The sequence below is a fragment of the Myxine glutinosa genome, chromosome 9 (assembly GCF_964187855.1).
Source record: "Myxine glutinosa chromosome 9, kmMyxGlut1.1, whole genome shotgun sequence".
Classification (NCBI taxonomy): domain Eukaryota; kingdom Metazoa; phylum Chordata; class Myxini; order Myxiniformes; family Myxinidae; genus Myxine; species Myxine glutinosa.
This window is the reverse complement of record NC_136269.1, coordinates 110,386,461-110,404,784: the sequence shown is the minus strand read 5'-3', so window position 1 is coordinate 110,404,784 and position 18,324 is coordinate 110,386,461. Positions and strand designations below refer to the sequence as shown.

Here is an 18,324-nt window from a genome sequence, read left to right as displayed (position 1 = left end):
TGCCGGGCGGGGGAGGGGGAGGGAGGGGGAAGGGGAGGGGAGGGGAACGGGGGGAGGGGAGGAGAGGGGGGGAGGGGAGAAGAGGTGGGGGAGGGGAGAAGAGGGCGGAGGGGAGGAGGGGGGGGGGGAGGGGGAGGGGAGGGGATTGGAGGGGGAGAGGGGTGGGAGGGGGGGCCTCGCACAAATTACACCGTGAAGGCCCAATGGCCATGTCTATGCCACAAATCAAGTACGTGAGCAAGTCGGGCGCACTGAATTGAAAATATATAGAATGCTCATACTCCGTCCGTGAAAAGTGAAGCCGCAGTGTCGCCATCTTGGTTAGCACGACTCGACCAACTCGCTTCGCGGATCTCGTTTGTTTTGAATGTGTGAATTACGTGCGAACGCGTAACTGTGAGTTTATGGCGGCAAGGAACATCACGTGTTCGCTCTGAGCGAATCAGCGCGCTGCTCTGCCACCTGCTCAGATTCCGTGTATAATATTCCTCGCTGAAATGCGCTGAGGTAAATATGAATAAAAAATATGGATCTCGTAAAGATGAAAGAAAAAAAAACCTATGTGGTGTGAATGGCAATGTTCCTCGCTGAAATGAGAAAAAACTCAATCGCTTTTCGCTCTGAAATACGTGCGAATGCGTAACTGAGTTTATGGCGGCAAGGAACATCACGTGATCGCTCTGAGCGAATCAGCGCACTGCTCTGCCACTGCCTCAGATTCCGTGCATAATATTCCTCGCTGAAATGGGCTGAGGTAAAAATATGGTAAAAAAATATTATGAAATAATTTTTTTTAGGTCGACCATGTTCTTCCCAGGCTCAATGGCCATGTCTATGCCAAATATCAAGCACGTGAGCCTCTCCGTTTAGGAGTCTATCGGTAACATTACACACACACACACACACACACACACACACACACACACACACACACACACACACACACACACACACAACTGTGTTTTATATATATAGATAGTATTAATGTCAGGACAAAATTTGTGATCTGCAAGACAAGTCAAAACAAATAAGAAGAAAAATTCCTTAAATGGTAATTGATCCACCGTGAATAAAAGAGAAGCCGACGTTTCAATCTTTTTCTACTTACCCCACCGCATTGTCTTTCTCCTTTGATCCGACTACGGGTAAGGACTGAAGCGTCAGCTTCTCTTTTATTCACGGTGGATCAATTACCATTTGAGGTACCGTACTTATTTATGTTATAGCCGATGCCCCAGTTTTATACCATTTACTGAAATGAAGAAGAGTTTTGTGAATGCGTGTGATTTTTGAAGAAAAATAGCATTCAATGTCTCATGGTTAGAAATTCATTTGAGGCATGAAAAAAGTTGACTTGATTCAGTTGTAAAACAATTTTAATATCCATCAGAAACGAGGTAATGAGATGTTGACCACAGGAAAGAAAGTGTAAACAGGATTACCAGTAATTAAACTTTTTGTAAGTAATTTAACTAAAAATTCAAAAAAAGCAAAAATTCCAAAAAAGCAAAAATTAAAGCAAATAAGCAAGAAAGTAATTTTGGCAATTAAACTTGCAAAAGTGCATGAAAGCCAATGTTCAAAAAAAAAAAATTCAGGTTAAAATACGATTGAAGCTTAAAATGTATTCAAGGAATACCTTTCTCAAGCTCAATAAGAAATAAATCACTGACCGACTGTTTGCTTGCAAATGAAGTATGATGACTAATATGATGCAGTCCTGAATTTATGCTTTTCTGCAACAGATTGCAAACTTTTGTTGTGCATCATTTTTTGGATTATAAGAGCCTTAATACCGAAATAACAAAACCTGACGGTTTCTCTTCTTCTTTCGTGTGCAGCAAATGTCTGCGAGTAGCATCATTGGCTTGGGTTGCGACTGTCCCACTGATGCAAAAACCCATGGATGTTAGGGCAGGAATTTGGAATAAGTTGTTGGTGGTAGCTCGCGCGAAGCACACCGTGGGATCTTCAACCACCACCAACTTATGCTGGCAGATGGGACACCAAGTTTAACCTCCAACTTATTGGGGAAATCTTTTGCCATATAGGAAGATAATATTTAATATTTATGTGAATGTCAAGTTGATATGAGAGTTACCTTTAAGTATATGAAATACATTATTTTAGGAAATTGAAAAAGTTGAATTTTTGCTCTCCATATTAAATTATCATGTGCAAATAAAATACAATTACCACAAAGAAAATTCCAAAACAATTTGTGGATTTTTGTCCAATAAATCTTATTATAATAGAGCAAACGTATATGGTTATGTCGTTATGTTTATATGCGACCAAAGCGTGTTCTTCTTCTTCTTCAAATAAAATTACCACCCTCTTAATTAACCCTCTTGATTACGTTTAGACTGCTGAGACCCCTCAGACCTTTGACGCCCCTTTAATTCCCCCCAAGACCCTTAAGACAACCAAGACCTCTGAATACCCAAAATATCCTTAAAGACCCAAAAGACCCTGAAGACCCAAAATACCCCGAAGACCCAAAACACCCCGAAGACCCAAAACACTCCGAAGACCCAAAAGACCCGGAAGACCCTGAAGACCCAAAAGACCCCGAAGAACCAACACACTCTGAACACCCAAAACACCCTGAAGACCACAAAGACCCTTAAAGACCCTGAAGACCCAAAATACCCCAAAGACCCTGAAGACCCAAAATACCCTTAAAGGCCCAGAGGATCCAAAAGACCCCGAAGACCCAAAAGACCCCGAAGACCCAAAAGACCCTGAAGACCCAAAAAGACCCAACGGAACCAAAAGACCCTTAAGACCCTAAAGTCCCAAAACACACTGAAGTCCACAAAGACCCTGAAGACCCACAATACCCTGAAGACCCCAAAGATCCCAAAGACCCAAAACACCACAAAGACCAAAATACCCTTGAAGGCCCTGAGGCTCAAAAAGACCCTGAAGACCCAAAACACCCCAAAGACCCAAAACACCCCGAAGACCAAAAAGTCCCTGAAGACCCAAAACACCCCAAAGACGCTTCTGCGCATGCGCAAGATTGGAGGTCTCGTCTCTTCAAAGCTGTCCATGCGCGCTCGCTTTCGAAGTTAAGTAATTTTCACAATTGTGTTTTTGTCGAAACTGTATCTTTCTCTCGGTGTATGCACCTATTGGGGTGTCTTTAATAGTATTCTTGGCGTTGGTTTTTCATACCTGTGTACAGAATCGTCGGTCTTTCTTATCGCGTATTTTGAGGCCTAAGTGTACAACTAGGCTACCGTGTCCAACCTTGGCTTGAGGCTTTGTTTTTGTCTCAGCGGTTCTCCGATCGCGCTGCAATTACTTTCCAGTCTCTGTTTTTCACGGTCTTTTCATCCCATACTTCCTTGTTTTAAAATCTCAAAAAAAAAAAAAAACCAAAAAACATTTCCTTCTGTTCTTATTCGTTTATTCGTTCTTATTTGTTCATTCGTTCTTCGACCACGTTGTTTGTGATCACGTGATCACGTTGTTAAAAAATGTCTCATCTGACCCCTGAAGACCTGTATTCTGTCATATTCTATAACACCTTTTTCTTCTTCTTCTATAAAAGGATGCTTTAGACTTGCTCACCAAATCTATTCATTCCAAAAAAAAATTCCACCTCTTATAGTGCATCTTTCATTCATTCCCTAAACTCTCCAGCACTCCATCCTCCCTCCAGCATCCTCAAACGTATTTTTGACTCGAATGTCTCAAGAAACTCATTTTGCAATAAATGTTCGTTCCCATTAATCGTACATTTTTCAAAATCCCATCACCCCAAAATCCCATTTCCCATCACCCCTCCCCTCTAAATCTACCCCCTTGCCCCTCCCCTCCAAATCATCCCCATCACCCAGCTCTTTCAAATCTTCCCCCTTGCCCCTCCCCTCCAAATCTTCCCAATCACCCATTCCTTTCAAATCTCCCCCCACACCCCTCCCCTCCGAGACTCTCCCTCGCTCCTCCCCTCCTAGACTCCCCTCTCACCCCTCCTCCTCAAAGCGTCCTCCCCGCTTCTTCCCCCTTCCAACTTTCACCTTCATCTCCCTCAACCTTTTGCCTCGCTCTTCCCCCTCACCAAATAACACCTCACTGCGCCTCTCCCAATCACCATCAAACCTTTTGTCTGCCCCATTCTTCCCTTTCTCCAAGCTATTCTGTAATCTCTGACACACCTTCAACAGCTCTCCCTACCTCTTCCTCCTCTTCCACATCTTACCCTACTGCTCCCCCCCCTGTTCTGTATCCGATGCTCCCCCTTCCTCTTCCTTAACAGTATGGACCTCAAACATCCGGGGCCTTCGCTCAAACTTGTCTGATCTCTCCATACAGGTTGCTTCTGACAAACCAGACGTGATCTGCTTAACAGAAACTTTCCTCCTTCATGATGTCTCTGATTCCTTGGTATCTCTCCCAGGTTACTCCCTCCTCCGGTATGATAGACCTGAGCCTCGTCCTGGAGGTGGGGTTGCTATCTTTATAAAAAACTCTCTTCCTCACTCGCCCTGCACTGCCCTCTCTCCACCTCACCCCCAGGAATACCTTTGGCTACGGCTTCCCCTTCGCTCCCACCTTTTGTTCATATGTGTGTTGTACCGTCCACCAAACAGTGATGACTCCATCTACATCTCGCTGTCTGAGAATATGGACCAACTTCTACCTACCCATCCCAACTCTCTCTTCCTCATATGTGGTGATTTTAACTGTCACCATGCCAGTTGGCTGGGTGTGGGTACCGCTCTCACCAGCCATGGCTCTTCAGCAAAGGACTTCTGTGACTCACTGGGACTGACACAATCTGTCAATTTCCCGACCCGGATTTCAGTCAACGGAGCATCTTCTCTTCTGGACTTGGTTATGACTAACTTCCCTAAAAATGTCTGCTGCTCTTCTTCGGCTCCAATCGGCTCTTCTGATCATGTGCTTGTTAAAGTGGACATCTCTCTGACCATTCTCAGAGAGCTTCCTCAGCGTCGACGAGTCTGGCATTTCACTCAGGCCAACTGGCACGGTCTTCAAGCAGCCATCAATCATCTGGACTGGTCTCCCATCTCTACTGCCTCTGACATAAATTCTTCCTGGGAATTCTTCCAAAGCAAACTGCTCTCTCTCATGCACAGATTTATCCCATCTCGTCTTCTGTTGTCATACCCTTCCTCCCGTCCATGGTACACGGAATCTTGTGGTGAGGCTATTGCCCAGAAACAACTTGCTTTCGTCTCCTGGAAAGCAAATCCAACGGAGGGAAATCTCATTTCCTTTCACAAAGCCCGAAACAAGTGTGTGTCCACCCTCAGGAGAGCCAGGAAACAATATCTCTCCGTTCTCAGGACCAAACTCTCTTATCTGTCTCCCTCTTCCAAATCCTGGTGGCGTCTGGTCAAATCTGTTTCTGGTGTTTGTTCCCCCTCCATCCCCTCCCTCACCTCAAATGGCCACACAGCTGACTCCGCACGTGAAAAAGCTGAATGCCTCAACTCTGTGTTTGCCTCTAAATCTTGTGTCCCAAACCCATCCCTCTCTGTACCCACCGTACCCAGTCGTACCCAGCTGCTCCTGGACTCTGTGTCCTTTCCTCCTGACAAGGTGGAAAAGTTTCTGTCAACCCTCGACTCGGATTCTGCAACTGGACCTGACGGCATCAGCCCACGGGTCCTAAAATCCTGTTCTTCTGCTCTTTCACTCCCTCTCTCTGTTCTCTTCACCCTCTCTTTTGCTCAAGGTCATCTTCCATCTGCTTGGAAATCTGCCAACATCACTGCTTTGCACAAAAAAGGTGCAAAAACAGATCCCAGCAACTACAGACCAATCAGCCTTCTCCCAATTATCAGCAAAGTCATGGAATCCATCATTGCTTCAGATATGAAATCTTTCCTCTTCTCCAATGGCTTGATCTCTGATCATCAATTTGGTTTCAGACCTTGACACTCTACTCTGGACATGCTGCTTCTGCTTTGTCAACATTGGATGGAGGTCCTCAATGCCAAACAGGAAATTAGAGCAGTCTCCCTTGACATATCACGTGCCTTCGATACGGTCTGGCACCCCGCTCTGCTCACCAAACTCGCCTCTTTTGGTATCCATGGAAATCTCCACGCATGGCTGGCGGACTTCCTCTCTAGTCGTAGTCAACGTGTGGCCCTGAATGGATTTCTCTCATCTCCTCTTCCTGTTCAGGCTGGAGTTCCACAAGGCAGTGTTCTGGGCCCTGTGCTTTTTCTGGTCTTCATCAATGATCTCTCTGACTCTCTTGAAAATCCTCTGTATCTCTTTGCTGATGACTCTACTCTCTGTCGCTCCATTCTTCATCCCTCAGATCGGCAGTCTGCAGCCTCTTCACTCTCTGCAGACCTGGACAAAATCACAGACTGGGCAAACAAGTGGAACATGTCTTTCAATCCTGACAAATCTCACACTCTTACGATGTCTCTCCGAAAAGACCGACTGGACAACCCTCCCATCCACTTTCTGAATAATCCTCTCCAAGAAGTTCTGTCACTCAAGCTTTTGGGTCTCACTATCTGCCATGATCTTTCCTGGGAAAACCACATTTCAAATCTGGCCTCCAAAGCCAGTCGCCGACTGGGCATCCTCCGTCGTGCGAAGTCCTTCCTTGGCGCACCTGAGCTCCTCACCACATACAAGGCTTTCATCCGCAGCCCAATGGAATACTGCTCTCCCCTCTGGGCTGGTGCTCCTGCCTCACACCTAGCTCGTCTTCACGCTGTTGAAACCAAAGCATTCAGAATCATTGGAATCTCCCACGATGAAGCTAACTCCAAGGGCCTCTCACTCACTCACCGCAGGCAGGTTGGTGGTCTTTCCGTCTTCTACCGACTCCTCTCTGGCCTTTCCCCCCCAGCTCTCTCTGGGCTCTGTCCCGCAAATATTCCTACAGGTCGCACAAGATCTGCCTGCAACCCTCTTATGGTCAAACTGCCAAAATCAAGACTCTCTGCTCACCTTCACCCCTTCATTCCTCTTTTCTCCCGCCTCTGGAACAAACTCCCTCACTCTCTTCAATCCCACTCCACCCTCCAGGTCTTTAAAACAGCTGTTCACCACCATCTCTTATCTTCCCCCATCCGAAACCTTGATCTTTTCTACCCCCGCTAATTTCACCCCAATTCCACTTTTTTGAAATACCAACTTCTGTCCTGGAAGTCCTTGGTGTCCTTGTGCTTTATACTTCTCCCTCCCCCCCCCAAGCCCTCCCCCCCCCACATTTCTCCCGATGTCCCTGCTCTCAAATGTTGTGTTTGTGTCCTTCCCCCTCTCTCCCCATCTTGTCTGCCGCTCCCCTTGTTTTTTGTGTTTTATGTGTCGATTTCACTTTTTGTGTGATTAATGTTCGCTCTTTCACGAGCCTCGATCTTGCATACATTAAAAAAAAAAAAAAAAACCTTCCAGAACTGTGGAATGTACTCTAGGATATTGTGCACAATATTCCTATAAGAGTGCTTCAGTCACTTGTGATCCCACGGTGTTTTTCACAAAGGGCAGGTGAGTTATCACTGCCACCCTGACAAATTTCAAATCCAGTTGGCACCAGCATTCATACATCATATATATTTCTGATATCACATCTTCGTGTTTTCTTTTCGTTGGGCCAATCATGTCTGCTTTCTGAGGATAAATCCACAGAGATATTACATACCCCACCACTGCTGTGCAGCATGTATGAGTACAATATACCTCCCCCCCCCCCTTCCCACGCCTCCGCCCCCCAAGCCCTCTCCCTTCTACACATCTCCCTGCTCTCAAATGTTGTGTTTGTGTGCTTCCCCTTCTCTCCCCATCTTGTTTTTCCGCTCCTTCTTTTTATATATTTTGTTTGTCTGGATGATTTGTTTGTGAAGTAAATGTTAGCTCTTTCACGAGCCTCGATTCAGTATACAAAAAAATATATATATATATATATATATATGCTATTCTTTGTGATGTTTGGTAATCTAGGGTGTCTTTGTATTTGCAGGAAGTTTTACAGAAATATTGCTCTGTAGATATTCATAAATGGGTTAATAAATCCTTTAATTACTTCTCTTAAATATTGAACGACATCCTTCCTAAGATAGTGTTGTAGCGGTTACCGCTGGAGGCACACAATCGCCTTGCACCGGCCAGAACACGGCCAGACGCGCCTCTCCCGGGCATGCCCGGACTCACTGTTCCCGGGCACGCCCGAACCTCCCGGGCACGCCCGGTCTCGTCTTTCCCGGGCATGCCCGCTCTCGCCTTTCCAGGGCTCGCCCAGAGCGTCCGGGCATGCCGCTATCGCCTTTCCAGGTCTCGCCCAGAGCGTCCGGGCATGCCCGCTATCGCCTTTCCAGGGCTCGCCCAGAGCGTCCGGGCATGCCCGCTATCGCCTTTCCAGGGCTCGCCCAGAGCGTCCGGGCATGCTCGCTCTCGCCTTTCCAGTGCTCGTCCAGAGCGCCCGGGCACGCCCAGCCTCGACTTGCCAGGCCGCAGCCAAACACGCCCGGGCAGGTCCAGACTCGCCTTTCCAAGGCTCGCCCTTGACACCCGGGCATGCCCGCTATAGCTTTTGCCGGGCAAACTTCCCGACATAAATGTGTATATATATTGCTGCCCGATAAACGGGCTTTTGTCAGAATACCTGAGCTGTTTTGTTTCAATAAAGCAACTCGGACGAATCCGTCTTTGGTCGCGTCAATTCTTTCGACTCGCGTTGGAGCGCAGCTCCTTCACTGGTGACCTACCGACATGGACACGGCAGTGACTCTTAAACTGCCTACCTTCTGGGAGGCTCACACGGCTGTTTGGTTCGCCCAGGCGGACTCCCAGTTCGCCCTGCGAGGCATCACCGCGGACGACACCCGCTTCCACCACGTCGTGGCAGCGCTCGGTTCCGCCACCGCGGCCCGCGCCCCGAGCCTCCTCGAGCACCCGCCGGCTGCCGACAAGTATGACGCGCTGAAGACGCTCCTCCTCGACGCTTTCGCCCTCTCACCGGCGGCACGCGCACGGCGCCTGCTCGACCTGCCCGAGCTCGGCGACACGCGCCCGTCCGAGCGCATGGACTATATGCTCTCGTTGCTCGGTGAGCACTCTCTGGATTTTCTGTTCCGCGAGTTGTTCCTTCGCCAGCTGCCTCACCCGGTACGCCTCGCCCTGGCTGGCACGTCAATCATCGATCCCCGCGCCCTTGCCAGGGAAGCCGATAAGATCTCCTCGGCGGGCCAACACATCGGCGCGGCTACCTGGAGCCTGCCGCCGTCCGAGGCGATGCCCACGACGCCCGAGCGCCCTGCGCGGTTGGAGGCCGAACTGCCGGTGAAACTGGCGGCCGCCACGCCGCACCGACCGCTTCCGACACGACGGCCGGGGCCTCCACCTGACCAGGCGTGGTGTTATTACCATGCCAGGTTCGGACACAAGGCTTGGACGTGCCGACCCCCGTGCACTTTCGGCAAGTCGGGAAACGGCCGGGCCGGCGTTCATTCCCAGCCATGAGCGCCGGCCACTCGGGCAACTTGCTTTTTATTCAGGACAAAGCGTCCGGGCGGCGTTTCCTTTGTGACACCGGCGCCCAACTGAGCGTCATACCCGCCTCCGAGCAGGACAGGCGGGACGCCGTTTGCGGCCCCTCTTTGGTCGCTGCTAATGGCTCGGCCATACCCCGCGCAACGTCACCCTCTGCTTCGGCAGCCAGCGCTTTCAGTGGACCTTTGTGACCGCCTGCGTCCCCATGGCTTTGCTGGGCGCCGACTTCCTCTGCGCGCACGGGCTGCTGGTCGATGTCAAACGTCGTCGCCTTGTCAACGCCGAGACCTTCAGCTCCCTGGCGTGCACGATGAGCAGCTCCGCGCTGACCGAACTGGCGTGCGCCCTCCCGACGGCGAACGAGTTCGCTCGCCTGCTCGCGGAATTCCCGGCCCTCACACGGCCGACGTTTTCGGCCGTCGCAGTGCGGCATGGGATCGAGCACCACATACCCACTACGGGCCCGCCGGTCTACGCCAGGGCCCGCCGCCTCGACCCGGCCAAGCTCGGCGTGGCAAAGGCCGAGTTCGACGCGTTGGAGCACCTTGGCATCATGCGGCGCTCCAATAGCGCGTGGGCCTCACCACTGCACATCGTGCCAAAGCCGGGGGGCGGACGACTACCGCCGCCTCAACGACGCTACCACCCCCGACAGGTACCTGATCCCGCACATCCAGGACTTTTCCGCCCGTTTGGCGGGACGGGTCATATTTTCAAAAATTGACCTGATACGGGGATACCACCAGGTACCTGTCCGGGCGGCCGACGTCCCGAAGACGGCCGTCATCACGCCGTTCGGCCTGTTCGAATTTTTGAGGATGCCGTTTGGCCTCAAGAACGCGGCCCAGGCATTCCAGCGCTTAATGGACGGCGTGCTGCGCGACCTGCCATTTCTTTTCGTCTATCTGGACGACATCCTCGTCGCCAGCACGTCCCGTGTCGAGCACCTCCTCCACCTCCGAACACTGTTCGGTCGCCTCAGCGAGCACGGCTTAATTGTCAACCCGGTCAAATGCCACTTCGGCACGACGACCGTTGACTTTTTGGGCCACCGCATCACCAAGACCGGGGCCGTGCCGCTGCCGAACAAGGTCGAGGCCATCACCACGTTCCCGCGTCCCCGTTCCATCAAGGCCCTACAAGAGTTCCTCGGCATGGTGAATTTTTATCACCGATTCGTGCCCCGCGCTGCTCAGCTTATGCGGCCCCTTTACGAGGCCCTCCGGGGAAAGCCGGCCAAGCATGACATCGTTTGGTCCGCGGCCATGGACGCGGCCTTCGCGAGCGCAAAACGGGCCCTCGCCGACGCAACGCTGCTGGCTCACCCGGTGCTCAACGCGCCCATCGCCCTCACTACGGACGCCTCCAATTACGCGGTGGGCGCCGTCCATGAACAATGGGTGGACGGGGTTTGGCAGCCACTCGCTTTTTTCAGCCGGCAGCTCCGGCCGAACGAGTTAAAATACAGCACGTTCGACCGCGAGCTGCTCGGTCTATTCCTGGCCGTTCGCCATTTCCGACACCTCCTGGAGGGCCGCCCGTTCACGGCTTTCGTCGACCACAAGCCGTTGGTCTACGCAATGGCCAAAGTCACGGAGCCGTGTTCGGCCCGCCAGCAGCGCCACCTCTCCGCCGTGTCAGAATTCACCACGGACATCCGGCACGTCGCCGGCAAAGACAACGCTGTGGCGACTGTCTTTCTCGGGCCAGCGCGAACGCGGTCCACCTCGGCGTGGACTTCGCGCTCATGGCGGCCGACCAGACCACCGACACCTCGGTGCAGGCCCTCCGGGCGGCGGACACGGGCCTCTGCCTGGCCGACATCCCCTTCGCGGGCACCGTCCTGCTCTGCGACGTCTCCCAGGGCCAGCCTCGCCCCATCGTGCCCGTTTCCTGGCAGCGCCGCATCTTCGCCTCCATCCACGACCTTTTTCACCCGGGCCGGAAAGCTTCTCAGAAGCTGGTGTCGGCGCGTTTCGTCTGGCACGGCCTTCAACGGAATGTCCGCGACTGGGCCAACGCCTGCACGGCCTGCCAGCGGGCCAAGGTCCACCGCCACACCCAGGCCCCGCTGGCACCTTTCACCTTGCCTGCACGGCGTTTCGACCACGTCCACGTGGACCTGGTGGGTCCCCTGCCCCCATCGCGGGGGTTCACCCACCTGCTCACCATGGTGGACAGGACCACCAGGTGGCCGGAGGCCGTGCTCCTCACCTCCACCACCACCGCCGACGTGGCGCAGGCGTTCATCGCCACCTGGGTCGCGCGCTTCGGCGCACCGGCGGACATCTCGTCCGACCGCGGCCCACAGTTCACGTCCGAACTTTGGGGCGCGGTCGCCCGCTCGTTGGGGGTCACGCTGCACCGCACCACGGCCTACCACCCCCAAGCCAACGGGTTGTGCGAGCGGTTTCACCGCTCCATGAAGGCCGCACTCATGGCCGGCCTTCAGGACGACGGTTGGACCGACCGGCTGCCGTGGGTTCTTTTGGGCCTCCGCACGGCCCCCAAGGAGGACCTCCGGGCGTCCGCCGCCGAGCTCGTCTACGGCCAGCCGCTCCGCGTCCCGGGCGAGTTCGTGCCCGACGCTACCAGTCCCTGGTCCGCCGCACACCAGCGCTCGGACCTCCAGGAGGCCGCCCGCCGATTTGCCCCCGTGCCAACGTCCCGCCACGGTGGCCCCCAGTCCTACGTCCCCCCGGCGCTTCGCACAGCGGAGTACGTCTTTGTGCGTCATGACGCGCACCGGGGGCCACTCCGGCCGCCGTACGACGGGCCCTTCCGGGTCCTGCGACGGGGCGACAAGTCCTTTGTCGTCGACGTTGGCGGCCGGTCGGACCGGATCTCTGTGGACCGCCTCAAACCGGCGCACATGTACGTCGACCGACCACCACGGTTGGCCCTTCCTCCGCGGCGAGGCCGCCCCCCGTCCACAGTTCCCCCCGCTCGACCACCCACCACCACGCCGGACCCCTCCCCACGACCCTCCAGGGGTCGCTTCGGCTGGGTCATCCGGACCCCCCTTAAATTGACCCTGCCGGTGCAGGTCGATTCTGGAGGGGCGTGTGTAGCGGTTACCGCTGGAGGCACACAATCGCCTTGCACCGGCCAGAACACGGCCAGACGCGCCTCTCCCGGGCATGCCCGGACTCACTGTTCCCGGGCACGCCCGAACCTCCCGGGCACGCCCGGTCTCGTCTTTCCCGGGCATGCCCGCTCTCGCCTTTCCAGGGCTCGCCCAGAGCGTCCGGGCATGCCCGCTATCGCCTTTCCAGGGCTCGCCCAGAGCGTCCGGGCATGCCCGCTATCGCCTTTCCAGGGCTCGCCCAGAGTGTCCGGGCATGCCCGCTCTCGCCTTTCCAGTGCTCGTCCAGAGCGCCTGGGCACGCCCAGCCTCGACTTGCCAGGCCGCAGCCAAACACGCCCGGGCAGGTCCAGACTCGCCTTTCCAAGGCTCGCCCTTGACACCCGGGCATGCCCGGTATAGCTTTTGCCGGGCAAACTTCCCGACATAAATGTGTATATATATTGCTGCCCGATAAACGGGCTTTTGTCAGAATACCTGAGCTGTTTTGTTTCAATAAAGCAACTCGGACGAATTCCGTCTTTGGTCGCGTCAATTCTTTCGACTCGCGTTGGAGCGCAGCTCCTTCAGTGTTATGTTATTTTGGTTTAATTTTACAAGTGTACATGCACATCATGGAACATGTCTCCCTTGGATTGGTGCATGCCATAGAGTGGCCATTGAAGGGGTTAAATGCAATATGGATATTTTGGATGCTATGCTGCAAATAGGATGCAAGATGAAGATGGTAAATGTTAATTAATGTGATCCATTTCGTAAATTATACATTCTTGGCCTGTGGAATCCATTTGGGTGTGAAGGGCCCAATACCTTGTTGTGGGTTTGTTGTCTTTTGTCAGTTTATTTAATTGATCTTTGATATGTTGAATCACCACGAAGGCTTTTGAGCTTATTCGCTCCTGAAACACTGAAATAGTTTGCTTCGCTGCTGTCTTCAAACATTGCACGAATATTAAGGCATTGTGCGCTCAGCTATGTCTGGAATTTTATGGCTGTTCAGCGGAGCATCTTGCTACTCCTGCTCTTTTCATATATCAGCAACAATGACCTGCAATAATGTGCACAGCCAGGATATACAAGGGCAACTCAGCCTGGGGGATTGAAAAAGGTCTTATTGCCGTTGGATATTGTTTTTTTTTTCCAATAATTTTGTGGTTTAATAAGTATTCCCAACATTCCTGATGCGCTTATGGGCCTTTGTATTGTAAAATGCATTGTAGTTTTATTACCACCACCACCGAAGGTGGACGGAGGTTGCATTTTCACCCCTGTCTGTCTGTTTGTCTGTCTGTCTCTGAGCAGGATAGCTCAAAACGTTATGGATGGATTTTGACGAAATCTGGTGGACAGGTTGGGTATGTGACAAAGACAAATTGATGGGAGTTTGGTGAAGATCCAGATCTGGACACGCCAGTTTTTAAAAAGTGATTCTTCAACATTGAGATAAAGAGGCAAAAATGATATAACCACCTTTAGAGGCCATTTTTCCCCGCAAGTGGGGGTTGGCCTTTTTCGGGGACCGTGGTTGTTGTTGTTTTTTTGGTCCCCTTTTTGAAGCAATGTTTTACGGCCGGATGCCCTTCCTGCCGCCAACCCTTTTTTGTCGCCTTTTTACGACAAACAGGGATATATAGCATGATATTTCAAAAAGTTATGGACAGATTCAGATTAAACTTATGGACACGTTGGGTGTGTGACACGGACAAATTGGTTCAGTTTTGGCGAAGATTTGAATCCGGATCAGAGATTTATTTTTTAATTTTCCAACTGATTCTTCACCATTGAGAGATTGGGCCAAAAACGGTATATAGCATGATCTTTCAAAAAGTTGTGGACGGATTATACCAAAATTTGGTGTACGAGTTGGTTAAGCAACAAGAACAAGTGATTCGATTTTGGTTCAAGTCCGGATGCATATAGGGCCTATCATTGGGATACAAAACGTAAACTGTTCAGCCTGGCGGAGGTATGCTCTCTTCCAAGTGCTGTTCTTGTTTTGCAATGCTTTACCAAATTAGTTTTGTTTGAAACTTTTTCTTACTATGCAAAGATGAGAGTCAATTTGGTTGTATTGATAAAATTTTATTAAAAATTTTAAATTAAATTCACAAGGGTTATCCGGAAATATATTCATCACTCTACCTACGTAACACACACAGTACAATTGATAAACTTTATTCATAACATTATATTCTACATGATCTCCACTCTCAATTTATTTCGTTCAACGCACTCAACCAACGTTTTCATCCCAGCACGGAGGCCTTCCTTCTGAAGTGTCCTTAACACAATGGAGATGACTGTGTCGCCCTCTTCAGCAGATGCAAAAAGTCTTCCCCTTAGATTGGTGGAATTTCCTTTGTTTCTAAAACTGCCTGGTAGATTTCACGTGAAATTTTCTTCTGCATCTCTAATGATTTCACAAGATTTGTGTCTTCTTAATTGAGATATGTGGGAAAATTACATACCCAGACCAGGAATCGAACCCAGGTCCTCTCGTGGGATTCCAAGATTCCTGGTCTGGGCATGTAATTTTTCCCAGATATCTCGATTAATCAGTTATAATCCTGTTCATTTATTTAATCGTGTTTCTACGCCCCCAGTGGTGTATATAATAGTGGGCTTGGATTTGTCCCCCCCATTGGAGGAAGACCCTCTCATGAGCAGGCCATTGGTGCTCCTATGGTTGGCAGCAAGTGCCCCGGAAGCATTGACGGAAAAAGAGTGGCAATTCTATGTGTGGGAAAATTGCATGCTTGGTCAGGATCACCCAGGTAGCTCATATGGCAGAGCACTGGTACGGTTTTCCAGAGGACCTGGGTTGGATTCCTGGTCTGGGCATGTAATTTTCCCACATATGTCAATTAAGTAGTTATAATCCTGTTCATTTATTTAATTGAGTTATGTCTTCTCTCTCCCACAGCTATTCCCAGTACTCTATGCCGTTTTAGAATCCTGAAAAAAAAAAATAGTGGGAGAAATTTTATACATAACAGACATATTCGTAAATAATTACACAGCATACTTGTAATCTTGTAATCACACATACCTTTAACACGAGTTACAAATGGCTGACGCCAAGTTAAAAGTGGCTGTCAACGACATGATAACCACGGTGGGGGAGGGGGGGGCTTCTACTATTCCCCCCTCCCCTCCCCCCTGGTTATCATGAGATGTGCCTTGCCAAGGAATCTCGCTCCCCAACCTCACAATTCCATTATTGGAGAAACACGATGCTTTCATCAGTATAATGGTGTATTTGGCAAATCATTCTACAAACAGGAGCACACTCCTCCTGTAGGCCGTCAGCCAACCGTTGATTTGTCCTTCCTTAGATGAGTTCAATGAATCTGGAAGGAACCTTTGGCTTGGGCTCAACTTACTACCGTCAGTGCCAGGAGGAGCTGATACATGACCAGCGACCATCGAAACCAGCTGACCCTGCAGCAATATGACATGGAACATGAACCACTTTGATTTTTGGCACCAGTTTACACTTGCAAAAGGAACATCATTCACTTAAATTGACACCTGCGCTTGCGAATCTGTTTCCTCGCTGCCAGGTATTCTATTGGGTGCACACATGGCGATGTGGGATTCTAACCATGTATTTTCTGCAGCTTTGGGTTAAATTGTTTGCCTTTTGGGCTTCATGAAACAAACTTGCAATATTTTTTTGTCAAGGCCAAAATATTGCGTTTTTTTTTCATTCATTTCAAGTATCGTTCATTCCTCTTTCTTTCCCTGACCGTGGAACCAACTTCCACATGCTTTTCAATTTCATTCTTCCCTCCAGTTCTTCAAGACAGCTGTTCACCACCATATCAGATTTCTTGTAGAACATTTTTGGATATTATCTTCTTGTTTTTATTGTTTACTTTTGTGCGTGGTGGAAAAGATTATGTATTTTAATCATAATGCGACGCTGTTCTCATTGCCAGATGTCGTAAATTCTGTTGTCCATCACATTTATTTATTTTAGTCTATTTATTTAGAAAGAAAAATTTGGCTTGAAAACATTTATTTATAGGTGTTTTATCACGCTCTTAAACATAAATTGATTGCCCTTGTGTGTGTATTGCTCCTCAATATTTCAACTTTATGATGCTCATCCTTCCTATTTGATTTTTTATTGTTTGATGGATTCTAAAGTGTCCCGTATTAAAATGGATTCGAGGTGTAAATTGATGTGTTAAATGACCCTCGATGCAATCTTTATAATGTATGAAAGGCAATATATCTACTAGTACTGCTTTAACATCCACAAATATTTCCACCTTCTTGTGGGATTGGCCAGGGAAACTTTTTGGAGCAAGTGTTTTACGAGCTAGCTGCTTTGACAGATAGAAGGCAGGAACTTGGAACTTTGAACTTGTTCTTGAGCGATGACTCGCTCAATCTTCGTGTAAGACGACGTGGGATAATCAGTGTCCTGCAGCGAATGCTAGCAGATGGGACACCGAGCTTGATGTCCATTTTAAGCACAGCATTGGTACACATTGATTCCTCATCCTGCCGACATCACACTAATCCGACAGTTTGTAGTTGGCACAGGAATCAAACTGCATTGCACAGCTCAAAGGTGGGCATGCTACCTCTGAAATATCCCCGGCAGATTATTTAAAAACAGCACAAAGGTAGTTGGACTCCCTCATTACCATCCGTCCATGCCTTTTCAAGAGTATAAGGTGCACAAAATAACATTGGGAACAGGTAGAATTCTGGTGAATCTCAAAAAACCATTTCGAAAGGAAAAGGTGCAAAGTTTATGTAGGGAAGCGTAGGGAGGTGCTTTTATATGACTTTAAAAAGTACATCATTACAAATGTGTTTATGGCAATTGAAAAAAAAAGAATCATAACTTTTCATTACTCCCGCCAGGGAGTACTGCATTCGATCGTGTCCGTGTGTGTGTGTGTGTGTGTGTGTGTGTGTGTTCGTGTGTTTGTGAACAAGATATCTGGAAAAGTTCTGAACGGATTTGGATTAAAGTTGGTGGGATGATTGCCCTTGGGATAAGGAAGAATTGATTAGTTTTTGGTGAAGCTTAGGATATTATTCCGGATCCAGCAATTTTTTGAAGGATTTTTTTACCATTGGAATATAGGGCTCATTTTTTTTTAACATTATCTTCTATATATTCTATATCTAACATTGTGATATGAAAATAGTTTTCATATTTGTTGTAAATGTAGTTTAAACTCGCGGTTATGCGTTACAGCGGTGTATTTTGTTAGCAGCGTCGTCTTCAAGGTTCTTTTTTAAATTTATAATAAAGACATATTCTGTCATTTTAAAACCACCAAAGTGTGTATTCGGTTTCCCCGTTTCATAAAATGTATCGTTTGATACGTATAATGCTTTAAAACTGTTTTTTGTTGTTGTTGTTGTTGTTGTTGTTTTTGTTGTTTTTGTACCTCAGAAGAGATATCAACATTTACCTCGGCGAATCTCAATCGCGGTGTCAGTATTTGATGAAATTATAAAGACTTAGGTGAGTTATAAGTGTGACAAGCATGTGCACGGGATTCTTCCCCGAAGAATGAGTGGTCGCATTAGCTTGTACGACTTAAAATGAGCGAGTTTTGTTTTCACGTTTGGGCCAGTTTTACATGTTGTATCCTTAAGGAATGAAACGAACGTTTAGCCTGGCTTACAATTTTATTTGAACTTTGAAGTCACACATGCCTCAAAATACACTCAACTATATGGAATTGAACGCTGAATCCGAAAATGTATGTGAA

General features: G+C 49.4%; 1 long non-coding RNA gene across 2 annotated transcripts in view; it reads left to right on the top strand.

Annotated features, from left to right (window-relative positions):
• Nucleotides 1-17,884, top strand: part of LOC144893655 (uncharacterized) — a 246,842-nt gene extending 228,958 nt beyond the window's left edge. Inside the window, exon 3 of one of the 2 annotated variants that reach the window (XR_013624586.1) lies at nucleotides 15,916-17,884. This is a non-coding gene — a long non-coding RNA (uncharacterized LOC144893655). The remainder of the gene's footprint in view (nucleotides 1-15,915) is intronic. The other variant, XR_013624587.1, reaches the window with a different exon arrangement.
• The last annotated feature ends 440 nt before the right edge of the window (nucleotides 17,885-18,324 follow it).